At 33.8% G+C, this 19951-nt stretch overlaps 1 protein-coding gene across 1 annotated transcript in view; it reads left to right on the forward strand.

Moving 5' to 3' along the window:
* Agbl4 (AGBL carboxypeptidase 4) overlaps nt 1-19951 on the forward strand; it is a 1194123-nt gene that overhangs the window by 263064 nt on the left and 911108 nt on the right. The gene's annotated exons all lie outside the window — the stretch shown is intronic.

The raw sequence follows: 19951 nt of genomic DNA on the forward strand, positions 1-19951 counted from the left end.
AATCAGTAGATACACAGGATCTCAATTTATCTTAATTTCTGCTTTTTTAAAAATTTTGTTCTAATTAGTTATACATGACAGCAGAATGCATTTTGACACATCATACATAAATGGAGTATAACTTCTCATTCTTCTGGTTGTACATCATGTAGAATTACACTGGTCATGTGATCATATATGCACAAAGGATCATAATATTCAATTCATTCTGTTATCCTTCTTACCCCCATACCCCCTCCCCTCCCTTCATTCCCCTCTGTCTGCTGAAGGTGTATCAGCCTTTGCATGAATTGCCTATTTTTTCAAAGCTAATGTATTTCAATAGCAGCAGTGTATTAGCCAATTATCCAACTGGCCAAGACAGAGAAATAAAATAACTAGTTAGCACTGGGGAGAGGTATAGAATAAATGTAAAACTTTAAAATGTGAAAAATGTTTTGTTATAATAGTAAATAATGCTAAAATATAGAATAGAAATCTTAAGTTTTAACTCCAGAGTGATCATTTCCTATCTATGTCACTTTGGTAGCATTTATTAGTGCTGTTTGTATCTTGAAGAACTTTTCTTCCTGGCCTCTTAGAAGACCATACTCCTAGGAGACTAGGAGAGGAAATGGCATGTGTTCCATCCAGTCTGAATTAGATAGAAAGCCATAAAAAGTAGTAAGTGGCAGAAAAGAACTCAATTCAAGTTAGGTTAGTACAAATTCTAAACTCTTAGACATTTGTTTAGGTAATGGAATCTTCATCCATAGCTTCTTAATCCATACATTCTTGCTTAGCAACCTCCAGTGGCTTTCCATTTCTTTTGAAATTCAAAATGCAATTTTCACCTTCATATATAAAGGACTTATAGCAACTGCATTTCTCTTTATCATGATTTAGAAAAAGTGATCTTTGGAGTAACAGACACATGTTTTTATTATTCAGCCCTGTCATTATTAGCTATAAAAACCTGGGATATTATAATTTACCTTTTAAAGTATCTTAAAATTGAGGAGAATAAAACTTAACAGGTAAATGAAATAATGCATGTAAATGCCTAATGCAAGTCCTGATATATAGAAGCAGTCAATATTATTTAAAACATAATTACTTAGCTTTTAGCTAAACCTAATCTTCCCCACATATTCCTACTTCTAGTCTTTTTTTATATTTGTTTTTTTTTAGTTGTAGGTAGACACAATAACATTTACTTTTTTATTTGATGTGGTGCTGAGGATTAAACCCAGTACCTTATGCGTGCAAGGTGAGCACTCTACCACTGAGTCTCAACCCCAGTCCCCCTACCACTGGTTTTTGCATATACTTTTCTTCCACCTTGAATGCTTTTCCTCATATCTTTGGTATATCAAATCCATCCTTAATGCATCTTTCAAGGATAACTTTTCTAGGAAGCCTTCTTTGATTGCCACCCTCCTCATCCTAAAGTGTGTTTTCCTCTCATTTGAATCTTAATACAGTTGGTACACCATTCTTAAGACACATGTCATATTTAGCCTTGTATGGGGATTTTGCTTCTCTTGTACATGCTCAATCTATATTATAAATACATGGAGTAGAAGCCATGTCTCTGTCATCCCCAAGTCTTAGTAGAAGAATTTGGTAAGTGCTAGGTTTAATGAATTATATTATCAGAAGTTTGAGGTTGCCTACAATCAGTATTATTATCCCAGACCAAGAAGAAGGGAAATGAAACTATCTGTATGTCATGTGTGATGTTTTCCATACTTATTTATGTTAATATTCACAGCAATCATATGAAATAGCCATTAATATTCTCATTTCGTAACAATAATATGAGATAGTTTTTATTATTCTCATTTTACAGACCAAGAAACTTAGGCCTCAAAGGTTAGTGACTTGACCAAGGTTACATAGATAGAAGGTTACAGGGATTTGAACCCATACTTATCTGACTTTCTACTTTCCTGATAAGGTTGTTATTTATTAAGGAAAAAGACACCAAATGATTCACTAGCATAGGTAGTTTTATGAAGGTCAGATGCTATAAGACATTATCTGGCCAATTCCTTCATTTTACAGATGAGGAAATTCAGACTGAGGAATAAAAAAAAGTGTTGCTTAAAGTCACTCAGCTAAATAAGCCAAAGTAAGTCTGGGTTCCAAGCCAGCTTTAAACATAGTAATTTTCAAAGAGACCCAGGTGCCTCTCTCATTGTAGGCCAACAAAATGTATCTCTCTTCTGAATTTCTGGCCCTCCACCTGGGCCCTCATCTATCACCTTCACAATCAGAGCATAGTTTATTTTGGTTAATGAGATATCACTATTAATTTTTATACTGTGGACCACATTGAAGGTCAAAGATGCTGAGCCCAAGCTGTTTTTAGTTTCTAATTGCAAATACTGGAACAGAAGTATATCTAGTTATTTTTCTTGAATTACATAAAAGTAATGTTGCTACTTCTCATTGATTTGTACCTTTTAAGTTTTTAAAAAGTACCCTTTCATATTTTCTGAATATTTGAAGAAGATATTGGAGGATTATGTTAAATAATCTCAAAGGTGTCTCTTAATTATGATGTTCTGATTCCGTAATTCTGATGGTCATACTTAATTTTGCATTTAGTGTCATTTAATAATTATTTATCACACTATTTTTTATCAAATTCTTAATGTTCAATGTTTGATTAATGTTTGCATTAGACTATGAATTCCAAAAGGATGGACACTATGTCTGTTTTGCTCACCATTTGTATTCCTAACACCAGCATATAATCAGTACTAAAATGTTTGTTGATCAAATGAATAATTAGGTGAAGTTTCAAAGGCTATTATCACCCTTAATTAATAGATTAATAAATTAAACCTAAGGATAAAAGTGATTTGCTTAAGAACAACTATTATTTAGTGGTGGAGCCATTCTAAAATCCCTATATCTTGGCTCTTAAGTTGTTAGCATGAATAAGTAGCTCTTTTAATATATCTCATATCTATTATCAAAGTCATTACTAGTAATGAAGATTAAGTTATAAAATACTTATCTAATAATGAGTCCTTTAAGAAATTTTAAAATACTACAGCAAGAACTTAAAATTACCTACGTTTGCAGTTGAAATTTCTCCAGCTTCCAACTCTTGGTTAAAGAAGATTTTCTGAGTCTTGATATTGAGGCAGAAGCAATTGAACAGACTTCACCTACACACACCAGAAGGGGGGAAAAAACTGAAAACATCATTAGTAAATTTGCAAAACAATAGACCTATCATGCACTCTTAGGAGGACTATATATTGATAGACTTACTGGTTTTTTTTTTTTTTTTGTATCTTTTATGACTGTCCATTGACTGGGTTTATCTGGGGAGCTCTAATGGTCTCACCTGGGATTGCTCATGTGACCATGACCAGGCCTCTGAAAGGGCTGGAATGTCTAACATGGTTAACTCATATGGCTGGTACTTGGTCCTGAATGAAAACTGAAAAATAAGCTTAGCAGCTGCTGATATGGCTGGGCCTCTTTCTCTCCCTGTTTTCTTGGGATTGTGACTTTTCTCTAGCTTACTAGCTAGACATTTTTATGTTTTAGGACATCCAGGAGTATAAAACGGAAGCTGTCTGGCCTTCTTAAGAATAAGGCCCAGAGTTGGCACCACATCACCTTTGCCTCATTCTGTTAATTGAAAGTCTATTGCAGAGCCAACCTAGACTCAAGGTATGAGGACTAAACAAAGGCATGAATTTGGCAAAATATAGTTTATAGGAAACTGGAAATAGACCAGAGGTTGGCAAATGGTAGCCTCCAGGTCAAATACAGCTATCTATTTTTGTAGGGCCTATGACTAAAATGCTTTTTACAGATGGAAGTTGCAATTAATTTGCTGACTTTGAAGCCCCATTAAGTAAAATGTTATCTCCTCCTAAAGCTCATTCTTTTTAATTATTAGACTTGTATTACAAAAACCCCTCAACCTATCATTATTATATTTTATATTTTGGCAATAAACTTTTTTCTAGAAGTATTTTCTCTCCTGTTACATAAGTATCCATATAATATCCTTGATTTTGCCTCCTGATCCAGAGATACTATCTGGTCTTTTACAGAAAGTTTGCTAAGTCAATTATCACACATACACTAAATAATTTTTTCCTTGTCATACCCCTGACAGAGATACATTATTACCCCCATTTTTAGATAAGGAAGTAGAGGATGAGCTGAAAGATACAATGGATGAAATGAAGGATGCTGTAAAGAGTATCAACAAAAGAACTAATTAAACAATGGAAGGAATCTTTGAAAATGTGCAGTTAGAGAAAAGTAAAAGTAATGAACATAAGGAAGCTTGTGAGATTTATTGTCCAGCTTCAAAAAAGCAAATAATATTTGTCTTATAGAATTTAAAGAAGGCTCAGTAGTAGCAAGGTGCCCTCTGAGTTCAATCCCTGCTACCAAAAGAAAAAAAAAAAGAAAGAAAAAAGAAAAATTGTAGTGGTGGTAGGGGGAGACAAAGGATAAAAGACTCACTTGAAGGAATAATAGCAGAAGATATTTTAAATCCACATTGACATACTATAATCTAAAGGAAAATCACGGACCCTAAAAGCAATAAGATAACAGAAGCAAATAATCTTTATAAGAGTTGTAATAAGGTTAGGAGCAGGTTTCTCAGAAGAAATTTTATAGGCCAGGGAAATGGAATGATACATTCAAAGTGCTGAAGGAAGAAACTGCCAGTCAAGAAAACTGTAACTAGCAAAGCTGTTCATCAAAAATGAGGAGATAAAGACCTTCCCAGATAAACAAAAGCTAAGGGTTAATTTAGGAATAATCTTACAAATAAATAAACTAAGGAAATTAAATACCAGTTTGTCTCAAAAAAACGTTTTTTAAACTGAAAGACAAGGACACTATCTAGTAACACAAAACCACAAAAAAGTATAAAACTTACTGGTAAAAATAAGTACACAGTCCAATTCATAACATTCTTATATCCTAATAGTGGCATATAAAGTACTTATATCTTCCGTATGAAGGTTAAAAGACAAAACTATTAAAATATAATATAAAACTGTGACAACAAAAATATAAAAACAGAGGTAGAGTAAACATGTGAGGTTGTTTTTTTTTTATGTGACCAAAAATAAATTGCTATCAGAATAAAATAGCCAATTTTATTTATAAGATACTTTCATAAGTCTCTTGTTAACTACAAAGTAAGATGTATGGTAAATACATAAAAAGATAAGTAGTCTAAGTGTATCTATTGTGAAAAATCACCTAATCATAAGGGAAGACAACAGGTCGGGAAGAAAGGAAAAAAAAATCTACAAAATCACCAGAAAATAACTCACAAAATGACAGTAGTAAGTCCTTCCCTATCAGCAATTGCCTTGAATGTAAATGGATTGAATTCTCCAAAAGAAAAAGTGAATGAATTAATTAAAAAAGAACCAACAATATTCTGCTTACAAAACTCATTTCATGGTAAAGAGATTTGTACACTGAAAGTGCAGTTATGGAAAAATATATTCATGCAAATGAAAACCATAAGAGAGCAGGGATAGCTATGCTTTTCTCAGATAAAATTGACAGTACAACAAAAACTATTTTAGAAAGAGACAAAATCATTATATAAGAGGGGTCAATTCATCAAGAGAATATAACAATCATAAATATATTATACACCAAATATTGGAGCAATGAAATATATAAGCAAATATTAATAGGTCTAAAGAGAGAGAGACTGTAATATAATAATAGTAACTTAAGTATACCATTTTCAGCAAAGGAAAGATCATCCATATAGAAAATTAATAAGAAAACTTAGGACTTAAACTACATTTTAGATCAAATGTAAGAGATATACAGGATATCCCACCTACCAGCATCAGAAGATAAATACTTCTCAAATACACATAGAACATTCTCCAGAATAGATCATGTGTGAATTCACATAAAAATCTTAACAAACTTTAAGAAGTTTGAAATAATATCAAGTATCTTTTGAGCCTAATAGTATGAAACTTGAAGTTAACAGGAGAGATTTTGGAAATGCACAAATACATGGAAACTAAACAAAATACCCTTAAAAATAACCAAGGGGTCAATTATGAACTTATGAGGGAAATTTAAAAATTATCCTAAGACAAATGAAAATGGAAATACAATGTAGAGAACAACAAGCAAAACTTAGGGAATGCAGCAGAAGTAGTACTAAAGAGGGAAGTTTATAGCAATACATGCCAACATTGAAAATAAGACCTCAAGTAAACAATTTAATATTATACTTTCAAGAAACTAGCTAAGGAAAAACTAAACGCAAAATTATCAGAGAGAAGGTAATAATGTGGATCATAGCAAAAATACATGAAATAGGAAGCAGAAGTACAATAGAAATCATCAATGAACTTGAGATGGTTTTTTGAAAAGATAAAATTAGCAAGCCTTTAGCTAGACTAAGAAAAAAAGAGAAGCCTCAAGTAAATAAAATTATAGGTGAAAGAGGAAGCATTACTACTGATACCTGTAATATATAAAAGGATTCTAAGAAGTTACTGTGAACAAATTAAATAACTTGGGAGCAATGGATACATTCCTAGATGCATACAACCTATCAAGACTGAACATGAAGAAATAGAAAATCTGGAGAGATCAATAATGAATGAGATATTGAGCCAGTAATTAAAATACCATCAAAGTAAAGCCTACAATATGATTTTACTGCTGAATTGTACCACATTTAAAGAACTAATAATTCTTTAATTCAAAAAAACTGAAGAGTGAATACTTCCAAAGTCATTTATCAAGGCCAGTATTGACTTGATACCAAAGTCAGACAAGAACACTACCAAAAAAGAAAATTAAAGGCCAATATTCCTAATTATGCATAAATCTTCAACAAAATATTAGCAAAACTGAATTCAATAGTCCACTAAAAGGAATATGATAAAGTTGGATTTATCCCAAGGATAAAGGATATTTAATTGTAATGCAAAATTATAAATGTAATATACCACATTAATAGAATGAAGGATAAAAATCATATAATTATCTTAATATATGCAGAAAAAAATGTTTGACAGAATTTGACACACTTTCATGATAAAAACTCTCAAAAAATTAGATATAAAGTAAGTATACCTCAGTATAATAAAGGCCATATAGGACAAACCCACATCTTTGATGTGGATGCCAGTGCTTTTGTGCTCTATTGTGTTGCTTATTTCTTTTGTTTTTCTTAATGCATTTTAAAAAATCTCTGAGGAACAGGGCTTTTAGTCTTCTGAGTCTGAACCTGGTGGCAACTCTTTTTCTGTGAGGAGTGTGTATGGGAAGCCCAGACCCGGTTTTAACCATGCAAGTTCTTCACTTCATTGAAATCTTATGTCTTTTTTTCTCTTTTTATACCCATATTCTGTAACCAAGACCATTTTACAGATGAGGAAATTGAGGTTAATAAGTTTTAATATCTTTCCTACATCTAATAGTTCTTTTCATAGGAAAGATCAGGAAAAGAACTCTTATTAAATCTTTCTCTGAGCCTGTAATCCCAGAACCTTGGGAGCCTGAGGCAGGAGAATTGCAAGTTCAAAGCCAGCCTCATCAAAATGTAAACAACTCAATGAGACCCTGTCTCTAAACAAAATACAAAATAGGGCAGGAAATGTGGTTCAGTTGTTGCATGCCCCTGAGTTTAATCCCTAGTACCAAAGGAAAAAATCTTTTTCTGAGTCCTTGTGAACATTGCCACAACCTAAAATGCAGACACTTTTGATACTTAATGTTTTTATTCATGCAAGAGGACTAACCATTTATCATTGTGAGGATCAAAGAAACTATTTACATGAAAAACATTAGAAAAAAACATTTAAAAACTTCTATCATGTATATTATTCATGATTTTAACTATTGTTACAATTACTGTTATTTCTCAAAATCTTTATACTTCATTCAAAATAATGACATCAGGATCTCTATACCTTCATTTTTTTTTTCTGAATCAAATATCTCACACATGGGGCAGAAATATTCATGATATATCTCATATTCATGTTTTAAGATCATTAGTATTAAAAGATCAGCATATGTAAAATCTTATGTGATTATAGGTACTGTATGCATGAATGCAATTCTATAATTACATGTTATTATGCCAAGGGGTATATTCTTTCCACTACCATCCTTCCCATTTCTAAATGTGAATTGACTTCTGAGAGTATGCATGTTAAGGAGACAATAGACTTCTAATTAAGTAAATAAGTAATATAACTCCTTGAAAATTATATTTTAATAAGATGATTCATACCACAAAATGCCTATTAAAGTATATTAAGATTGTACTAAAAATCTCAAAGCAAAGATATTCACTATGTTAATTATGAAGCCAGGAATAGACCCACAGAGTCAAAAGTCATTTGTTCATGTGCTCTATGTTTGTTGTCTCTTACCACAGGGAGTTTAGTGTGGGCTTCTGTGTGTTTTATTTGGTTAAGATTATAGAAAATGAACTCCTTTAATTAACATATACCCTAAATCGTTGTTCTGTAACAACTGAGGTTAGAACTGAGTGAAGTCATGAAGGAAGCTTGCAGAGATTCACTGGTGACCTTGTTTCCCAAAGTCTTATCTTTCCCTTCCTAATCCCTTCCTCTGATCCTTGCTTCCAGCAGGAATGTTGTTACCACCCCCTTTAAGATCCCAGCTGCAGCATATGTACAAACCACTTTTCTTGGGTCTTTTAAAAAAACCAACAACAGCATACCATTTTGTAAATAAACTTTACCTAAATTTAAGTAAAATGAAATAGATTTAGTTTTTAAAAACTTACGACTCAAAAAGATACAAAGATATGTCACAAGTCATGAAGCTAGAGTCCAGTGGCTAGGTTTGGGAAGTACACTATGTGTCTGCAGGGTTTTGTGAGAGGAGGCCCTTGCCTACATTTCATTTTCCTTTCACACTATTCCCTCCCTTCTCTTTTGTTCCAGTCAAGTTCACTTTATTAATACCTTGAATGTCCCCAGCCACCTTTAGACTCATGGATTTTGTGCATGCTATTCTTTCTACTTAAAAAGCATTCTCATTACCCCTAACAGCATACCTTTTGTTTGTTGTTACACTCATCTTTCAGATCTCAGGTAAATGCTACTTTCTGAGAGAACCTTGAATCCATATTTTAAATTATGCTCCTCCACCATTACATAGTCAAACCAACCTATACTCTTTAAAAAAAAAACACATATTTATGTCATTAATATTTGTATGAATATACAATTCTGTCTCTCTCCTTAATAAGGACCAAGCTCAAGGACCATGTTTGTTTTTCTCAAATTGTACATAGTACAATGTGTATATAGTAGGGAGTAAGGAAATGTGTTAAGTGAATAAAATGAAAATAATTACAGAAAATAGACAAGATACAAAATGGCTGAATTACAAAGAAAGTTTATGATCCTAAGAGAGATATACCATTTTGCTAATATCATCCTCACTTTGCTTTCATCATTATCAAAACTTCTTGCCCCCCAAAGTGATGTTGGCTCATAACACTCAAATATTCTTCCTATCTTGACAAACCAATCAGGCAGGAGCAAACTATTCCTTTGGTGGAAGAAACAGAGAGAAAAAAAATGCTATTACTGGGTTTATAGGTCATTACTTCTAGGAACAGAGTCTCCCCAACATGCTTGAAACAGAAATAAGTGTTCTACTCAGGACCTCTGGATCAGTGTTCTGACTAGTGGAGGTCTAGACCCAAGTTTTAGAAAGTCAAAACTAGCCTCACCTTCGCTATGACTCTCCTTTTTTCCTTATTCATAGAGTCACCCAAACTTCCTACACAGCCAGGATTGTCTCCTTCTCTTTTGGTCTCAAGTAATGAAAATGTCTTTTTTCTTTTATGTTAGCTTATTCCTCATCAGTTCTTTTAACTTCTTGTGTGTTCTCAAGGTATCATTACTACTGATCTTTCAAAGCTGAGATTGCCACCTTTGCCTCATTCCCAGAAATATATCCCTCATTAGTTTCTCTTTAGGTAACTAACCTTTCCCATTAAAGTTTCATTCAAGAGGATTGGAATAACTGGGAGGAGATTTTTTTTTTAACCAAGGATCTGGGGTTTGTATAGGGTCAGAGTCTTGGTATATGGAGAGAAGAAAGGGTGAAAATATTTCAGAATGAAAATTTTAGTATGAACAACATCATTTAGTTTATCTAGTTTTAATAAAAAACTATTTGACCGCACCTATTAATTTCAGTGACAAATGCTATCTCTTCAATAACTTTGTCCTCTCCTTGCTTTTACAGTTCCTTTTCTGCTTCTAGTTATCTACCTTCTTTTAATGATCTGATATATTTTTTCTTCTTCTTTATTGACAATGAGATCTTCCCTTGGACAAAGTAAGAGGCAAACCTGAAATTGAAATCCATAATACACTGGTTTCATGCCATTGCTATTTAGATGTTGGGTTCATTTTTTTAAGCTTCAGTTACTCATTTAAATGTTAATAATAGGATAGAAATGTAGTATTATAATAACTACTTCAGAAAATTATGGTTAAGTATATAAAAAGTTCTTGTATGAAATGTGATACACAGTAAGGGCTTAATAAATGTCAATCTGCTCTTCTAAATCTTCTGTGGCATTAGGTCTTTGATGTTTATTTCTACAGTTCATTTATAGCTACTTGGCATGTTGACTTCCATGAGGGATTAGAAACCTTTATTAAAGTTTTGTCTTCCTTGGGAAGCTTTTATGAGCTACCCACTTAGAGTCATATATATATATATATATATGTGTGTGTGTGTGTGTGTGTGTGTGTGTGCGCGCGCGCGCAAGTATATATATTTTTAAATCCAGGGGGCACTTAACCATTGAGCCATATCTCCAGCCCTTTTTATATTTTATTTTGAGATGTTCTCACTATGTTGCTTAGGGCCTCACTAAGTTTTTGAGGCTGATGTTTTTAATTTGCACTCCTCCTACCTCAGCCTCCCAAGCTGCTGGATTACAGTCATATGCCACTGTGCCTAGCTGTAGAGTCACTTATGTTAGGTCTTAAAGACTTTCAGTCTCATCAATACAGTGATGAAACCTGCATTTAGTAAAAATGAGTACAAATGATATTGCAATAAAGTCCTTCAGTAAATTTCAGAGCTATTTTGGTTAGAGATTTATATTGCATATTGGAAAGAACATGAACTTTGGTATCAAACAGATCTGGATTTTTAATCCTGACTCTGCTACCTATAAAGTGCTCAATGAATGGCAGTAACCAAGCCAGCCGTTTCTGGGAAGATATCATTAGTGTTTCATTATACATTGGCTTCCCCTGGTCTTTTGCATATACTCACAGTCTCATGAGTACATTTTTGAATCACAGTCAATTCCTTCTGGACACAATAAATTACTGAAGCAATATCTGTCCATAACTACAGGTTAAATATGGCATTTTAAAACTAATGCAGCTTTTTTTTTTATTTCTTGTAGTCTTTATGTGTTTTCTTTTTTTCAGAAGGGGGGAAAGATTGGCATTTTAAAACTTACTTCCTTTTCTTGCATTCTCCCTTTGTACCATTTGGTAATTTACTCTTGGTCATAAGATATTTTCAGAGTTTTGGTTACAACCAGAATGGATTATCTTTGGAGAAGTCCTAAAAAAGAACTGATGTGGGATGTATATCAGATTTTTAAAGCAATGGAAATGAACATCCCTGTGTGCTTCTTTGGAATATGGAACAGAATGAATATTAAGTTTGAATATACACTAGGCCTGCATTAGGCACAGAGTTGGGTCCTTTAAATGAGTTATGAATTCTAGTAGTCATTCATTCAACTACCACTGAGCTTCTACTTAGTGTAGAGTGTTCAGAATACAGACATAGTGTAGAGTGTTCAGAATACAGACATAGTGGCTCTACTCAAAAAGCTCACAGAGAAGTTCATTCAATTCTGTTTGCCTTTGAAACAGATATTATTTTATCTTATTTTCTTCTGGTTGAGAAAAGTAAAACTAAGAGAGGTGAAATAATTAGGTGAAATAATTATATAGATAATAGGTAGTTAAGTTTAACTTAAAATAACTTCTTATCTTTCCATTAATCTGGTATCTGTGATTATTGTTTTCTTTAAAGTGATGATTGATTACAATAAACTTAGAAGTTGGTATAGTAGAAAGGCTATATTATCTCACCAGAATCCTTTCTTTTTAGAAATGTCCCTTTTTTGCCCTCCAAGAAATTGCCTAATCCACAATTGGTGATTGAAGGAAAAAGAAATTAGTTATTTCTCAGGATTTTCAGACAGAAACTAAAGAAATGAGGTAAAAACTCCAAAACATAAATTTTGGGGTTGCTGGCCATTATATTCTCTGATATCTGAAAAGAAGTCCATCTACAAATTAAAACAAAGACAAAAACATTTAAAGACGCCAGTAAACTTTGATAACATTGTAGACAAAGATGATACTAGAAAGAAAATAAGTAGCTCTAGCTCCTTCATAAATATTGATGTACAAATACAAATTAAATATTTATAATCAAAATTCAGTAATTTATAGAAAAAAGTGACAACATACAGAAAAAAAATAATTACAAAGAGGAAGGATTATCTAAAACTTCAAGGATATTTTAAGTAGTGTTAGTTTAGTTTACCACATTAATATATTAAAATAGTAAAACACATATGATTATCTCAATAGATGAAGAAAAAAACATGATAAAATTCAATAACTTTGTTATTAAATCCTTTAGAAAAGAGGAAATTTCTTTAAACTGAGTAAAAACTAGCTAGTAACATTAAAAATTCTAATAAAAGTCTTAGAAAAATTTCCCTTAAAAGAAAAGAAATGTCTTTAAATGTCTATTCAAAATTATATCTGAGGTTTTGGTCATTCTGTATAAGAAATAGCAGTAGGAAGTGTTTAATATTTAAAAAATAGATATAGAAATTATTTCCAGATTAGATTTGCTACATAAAATACCAATGAAATTTACAAATTAACTATGAGAAAAAGTTGCTGAATACTATATTCATATGCAAAAGTCATACATGATAAAAATGCAAATATGTAAACAATATATAAAATCTTTGGGGCAATAATTATCACAGGAGACAGAAAGAAGGAAAAATTTCAATATTTTCATTTATTTTTAGAAATATGATGCTTGAAAATATTAACATGAGTTAAAAATTGGGTTTTCAGTTTGCTTAAATATAAACGTAAACTAACATTGCAGATATTTGGAAATAATGCAATTTCTAGGATGGAGATTTAGAGACATTTAATTTAGATTTATGTTTATTCACTCTTTTAAAAAAAGAATCTAATTACTCCTGAAATCTTTGCCTTCATTTAATTGTTTTGTTAAGGTGCTATTCCCAAATTTTGAAATTTGGGGAATCCAAATGATTCTCCAGATCCTTTGAAGATAAAGATAAAAGCTTTATTTTCCAGCTGGGGCTAAGAACTCAGACAACCAAGCCGTTCTTTGTAGCCCTTGACCAGGATTTGAGTTGGGAATCAGCTTATAAGGATTAAAACCACAAAGAATGGGGGGCAGGAGAGGCAATTATAATCACAAGATACATTTCATAAAATAGAAAATTACCAGACTACATTTTCTTAGAAATCACACTCAAGAACATTCTCAGAAAAACAAGCTTGCATTAGTTCTATAGTTAAGGATATCATGGTCAGGGTGCAAGTGGGTGAGGGAGGAAATGTTAGCGTCTATGCAAGTGGGCTCATGTGCAAGGAGGTCAGTTTCACATAGGGTGAGGTGTCTGAACAAATTGGGATAAGTCCGGGCTAATTTTCAAATCAACCCATAACAGTTTATATCTGTCCTTTGAGTACATATGTATAGTCAAGACTGTAGGAAACCAATCTTACATGTGACTGGGTTGCACTCCCCAGCTGGGTGCTGAGGCGCTCAGTCGCAGAAATGTGGCAGAGCTTTCCCCACCCTTCTTGGGTGCTAGGGTCGGTGTCTCATGCATGGGTATGTCTTGCTACAGCCCCATGGGTGAAGCTACGCTCACCTGTTCCTTTGTAATATAACCCCTTGCCCTGTTTAGGATAGAATCTTCCATGGAAGTCCCTTGTGTGTGTCCCCTTCTCTTGCTGTGCCCTTGGGTGTGGCCTGCTCAGGTGTCAGTCAACCTGCTGACAGTGGACATCTTGAAGATACTCAGCCCCTTGAAACCTGACCCCTTGCCTCATTTGAATGGCTTCCCTCAATAAAAGGGGTCATCGCGTGCTCTCACTCTCTCTCTCTCTCTTTCTGCGATCAGAGGAGCCTTCACAGTGACCCCAAAGAAAAAGGTACTTGTGTCTCTTGTGTGGTTATTTCGTGCAGCCCAGTTAGCCCAGTTTAACTGGAGTGACCTCTGAGCCTTTTAGTCAAGAGAACAGAAACCCAGCACAAAACCATGGATTTGGTAGTTGGTGTATTATAGACTACCAAGTAGTACTAGCTGCCTAATCCCACTGGGATGATTACAGTTTTTATTGTATTTTTCCCTTCCTTCCTTTCAAAATAATGGAACATAAGATAAAATAAGATAATTCCCATAAGACATTTAGTACAAGAATCAGGTTCATTGTAAGTGCACTATAATTGTTAGCTGTCATATGCTATTTAAATTTTTCTAACTTCTTTGGGTTATTGTAAGAGTTGGATTAAATAATCTGGGTAAAACTCATAGCACCATGCCTGGCACTTACTAGTGTTTCATAAATCTTAACTCCACTTCATCTTTGCAACCCCACCCCAGCTTATTTTTGAACATTTAATTAATTTTCTAAGTTTTTCCAGGTACTCTGCTGATTTAAATATTTTAGTCATATTTAATTAATGTGTTTTCTAATACTTATTACTAAGTGTGAGCAAAGAATGTTTCTTTAATGTTATATGATAATTTGAATTATAGCAACTATTGCTCATAACATGGAGGAAATATTTGACATAAAACATTCTATTTTTTTCTTTTATGGTTTTTTTTTTTGTACCAGAGATTGAACCTAGGGGCATTTAACCACTGAGCCACATTCCCAGCCCTTTTTATTTTTTATTTAGAGATAGGGTCTCACAAAGTTACTTAGGTCCTTGCTAAGTTGCTGTGGTTGGCTTTGAACTTGCAATCCTCCTGCATCAGCCTCCCAAGCCCCTGGGATTATAGGCAGGAGCCACTATGCTTGGCAACACATTTTATTTCTTAACATAGGATACATAAGTGTGGCTAGCTATTTTGTGTTAAAGGTGCCTGTTCCATTTCTGATGGCTTTGTAAGAAAATGTACATATTTCCTTAAATTTTCAGAACAGTTTGTACCATGGGAGGAGATGATTAATTATTCTGTCACTTTTATTAGAGAGATGGGACTGGCAATGCCATATCTCTTCAACTAAAAGTGAAAGTGGTGCTAAAATTAAAGGAGAATGAATAGAGTGAAGTAGGTAACTGGGGGCAAGGAGTCAGAGGGACATACCTGAATAGAACACCAATCTGATGAGGATGGCCAGGAAACATGGAGACCTGGATGAAAAGAGTCAAGGACCACAGGGTCTCATAAGTATGGGGAGGGAGTTTGATAGGTTCATAAATTGGGATGGACTTTCTCCTCTATGTCTAGCTTTTCCTTCTTCTTTCTGGCATGATAATCAGAGTTGGGTATACTTAAACCAGTTGTATAGTAGATACTGCTTCTAATTACAGATGAGCTCATTAAGTGGTTGGGTATTATTATTTTAAAGGATCAAAAGAGGCTGGGGATGTAGTTTAATTTTAGACCATTTGCCTAGCATATGCAAGGGACTGGGTTCAATCCTCAGCGCTGCAAAACAAAAACACACTAAAACATGGTAATAACTTCTTAGATTATTTCTGGAAAGGGGTGTACATTCTCTGCATTTCTGTGAAGGTAATTGAGAGTAAGCATGAATACTCTGATTTGCTGTCTGATTTCCAGGTTAGTATCAAGACAGCAGGGTGTGACTAATTAAAGCAGTGTGAGAAGAGGTAGGCCTCACTTCACAGACTCTCCAAAACAATCACCACCCTAGAGCAGCTTTAATAGCAGGGCCTATAATTCCTAATCAAATGAAAGAAATGTTTTTACAAAACTCTTCCCTCAGACTTAAATAAAAGGGATGTATTTTAATGTACCAAGTTTTATAGCATAATGAAAACAGAGCCAGGAGTTAGTGTATTCTGATTTTATAGCAGGCATGATTGACAAATCCTTTGAGAAAATTGACAAGATAATGTTAATGTGATTATGAGTTAACCTACAAGAGGTATCATATGTAGTCACTAATTTATTTTTAAATAAGTGCAAATACATTTTCCTAAGGAGGAAGCAAGGATCTTCTGACAATCTCAGTGTTCCCACAGAGAGATGGAATAATCTGAAAAAGGAACGAATAAAAAATTTCTTGGTGCTTAAAAATAAAACAAATCCTTCTTATCCTACCATATTGTTAATGAGTCATTTCTAATAAATGTGAATAACATATTTTTGTTTCTTTACTTATATTTTATTATGTTATTTTTTAAAAAAGAAAAAAAGATGAGAGCCAATGTGGTAAAATACAAAAAGCAAAGGAGTTTAGAGTTCAAATTCTCTATGTATCACTTTATAGCTATGTGACTTCAGTCTGTTTCCTTATATCTTTAGTTGGAATTTTTAAAAAATCCTATTTTGGCCAACCTGAGCGCTCATAAATTTTGCACTTGAGGCATGTCACTCTAAAGGATATACTCTCAAGGGTTATACAGGCACAGGGTCACTACCTGAGAGTTAACTTTATTTCCTCAACTTTGTCTTGATTCTACTACTATGTGTAATTGAAATGAGGTCTATGCAAGGAAATGAGTGAGAAGTGTAGAGGACAGTGGTGTTAAGGAGGGTAAAGAGTGTATAGAAACCATATGATGAAGCGCCCTGTAACTTAAGAAGTTTGAACTTTATCTATGAAATCGATTTTATGAGAAATCAATTAAAACAGGTTTTGTTGAGTTGTTTGTTTTGTGGTACTGGTGATTGAAACCAAAGCCTTACTCATGCTAGGCAATTGCAGTACCATTGAAACACATACTCATCCATTTTTATGGTATTTTGAGACAGTGTCATGCTTAGTTTTTCTGACTGGCCTCAAACTTGTAAGCCTCCTGTCTCAGTTTCTCACGTAACTGGGATTACCAGTATGCACCACTGTATCTGGCTAATTAAAACATTTTTTCATATTTATTTTTTAGTTGTAGTTGAGCACAATACCTTTGTTTTTATTTTTAATATTTATTTTTTAGCTTTAGATGGACACAATATTTTTATTTTATTTTTATGTGGTGCTGAGGATTGAACCTAGGGCCACAGCATGCCAGGCGAGTGCACTACTGCTGAGCCACAATCGCAGCCCCTAATTAAAACATTTTAATAGAGCAGAAACTTGTCCATAATTTCATTTGAGAAAGATCTTTCAATTGATGGGTGCTGGAGTCTGGCTGGGCACAATTCACGAGCCACTTGTCAAGCAGAAATGAACTTTATTTTTAGAACACACACGCCCTGCAGCACTGGAGCTCTTCAGGAATTCCCTCAGAGCCCAACTGCCACCACCTGCTTCCTGCAAGCCTCTCAACCCCCCATTCCTCCTGCTCTTGAGGCCGATTGGCTGGGTTGTGTGGGCGGAGCCAAAAGAGTCCCCCAATGAGCAGCTCCATGGTCTGAAAGGGCAGGGAAACAGCCCAATGAGCATCCCTGCAGAGGAGCCAATCAGCTGGCAGCTGGAAGTTTGCTGAGGCCCCTTTAGCTGTGACTTTCAACAGGTGGGCAAGGAAAGAATTGGAGGAATCAATTATTTTATTCAGAGGTGAACATAGTCTTTTAGGTAAGAGATGACAAAGGCCAAGATTAACATAAAGACAATGGAATGAAGAGTATTGAAATGTTTGACATATTTTTAGGAAGTAGAATTAACAGAATTTGGTGATGAATTAGTTGTAAATATCTTGGTGAACTTGATGATGAATTAGTGAGGTAAATATCATCAAAAATGGCTACTAAGTTTTTGGTTTAAACAAATGTATACATGTCGTGTCACATCCAGAGAATCCAACAACTTGGAGGATTAATTTTGAAAAGAAGATTAGTGTTTCAATTTCAACATGTATTATTTCAAGTACATGCAAGACATTCATGTAGAACTGTTTAGTAAACATTGATGTAGGGAACAGTACCTTAAGACAAAGATCTGGACTGGAAATATGGGATTGAGAAGCAAACATACTTAAATCATGAGTGATATTGCCTAACAAGGTTCTGTTGGTTTCAAAGAGGGCCTAGGAAAAGCCTAGGAAAGAGCCACAATGAATGCCCACATTCAAAGATTAGGAGGAAGGGAGGGAAAGGGAAGTTACTGGCGAAAGAGATTGGGCAAATTATGTTATGTATATGTAGGAATGTGGCATCATGAATCCCAATATTAAGAGTAATTATAATGATGATTTTTAAAAGGATTAGGTATAGGATTAGAAGTTAGAAAAAAATTGAGAAAATTTGCCAGGCAAGATAGGAGGAAATCTATATAGACTCGTATAAGAAGCCCTGATCATTCCTAACCTGAAGGAAACTCACCATGAAACTTGGAATGAAGTATTCAGACATCCATCTCCTGTTACTTAATTCATGGCCTTCATTCTGAAATCTGAAGCCTCAGCTGCCTCAATTCCTTTTCCTAACCTATTTAATTCTATATGTTCCTGGATTCTTGTCTCAGAGCCTGTCTTCATCTTTGCACTAATCTTTTGGATTTGAAGCTTGATCCTTTCCTGATCCTTACCCTTGTCTTTTTATGCTTTGCCACAATTTCCATTATCTTATAGATGATAACTAATTTCCCTACCAGTTGTTCCTTGACTCAAATTGAAGGGAATCAAATGGCCGTTTTACCAAGTACTTGACCTTGTCATTATTGTTGGAAGAATAGTTGAAGAGATTACTGTTCTCATAGTTCCTTTGGACATTTCACCACAAACTTGTTTAACTAAGCCCACCCCACTAAGTTCATTTGCCTTAGATATTCTCAATAAGGAAAGTAGAATGACAAATGCTTTATTTACATAAGTTATATTAAATTCTATCTGAATTATATATTAAGTGGAAAGTATTAAATATTGAAGAACATGAAAAATTCTAAATATGCTAAAAAAAAGAGAAGATAACATATATGAATCATTGTTTACTGAGCTCTCCAAGAGGGCATCACAAATCCATTCAATATGCTTAGCATTGATGGAAAATACCATGAAAGATTTCTGGATCTGGTCTAGAAAGTGTACCCTTCTCTGTAGTAAGGGCAAGCCCTAAGAGAATCTTCAAAGGCTAATATTACAAGGAATAGCCAAGTCTGTCTTCTACACATATTTTATTTTTTTAGAAGAGAAGTAATTCAATATAATATATCAGTAGCCTGGTAGGTACTCAACCTATTTTTAGACACTTTTAGTGAATGGGAAATTCATTCTTTGGAGAGACTTGTCTATTCCATTGTTTGACTGATTTGATCATTAGCTATGATTACAATGAACTGAAGCCAATCTTTTTAGATTCTGAAATTGCTTCTACTATCTGGCAGATACACATACCTGATTCAAATCCCATTTTCACTATTTACTAGTTTGGGGAGACTAGGAATATCACTTGACCTCTTTGTTTTCTCATCTAATGATGGATATTTTAATTCTTATCTCCTATGATAATGTGATTAAAATGAGATAACACATTATTTGTCATAGATATTAATTGGAAAGACTTCACCGAGGACTTGGTATTTGGCAAGGATCATAAAGAATGGATAAGAATTTGCAATGCATAAGTATGGAATAGGGAGGAGACAGGTCAGCCCTTTGGGACAGAGAGAAGAACATGAGCAAAGCGTGGAATTATGGAAATCAAGTTCAAAACACTTCCAGAAAGTCAGTTTGATTA

The sequence above is a fragment of the Callospermophilus lateralis genome, chromosome 7, assembly GCF_048772815.1.
Source record: "Callospermophilus lateralis isolate mCalLat2 chromosome 7, mCalLat2.hap1, whole genome shotgun sequence".
NCBI classification, from domain to species: Eukaryota; Metazoa; Chordata; class Mammalia; order Rodentia; family Sciuridae; genus Callospermophilus; species Callospermophilus lateralis.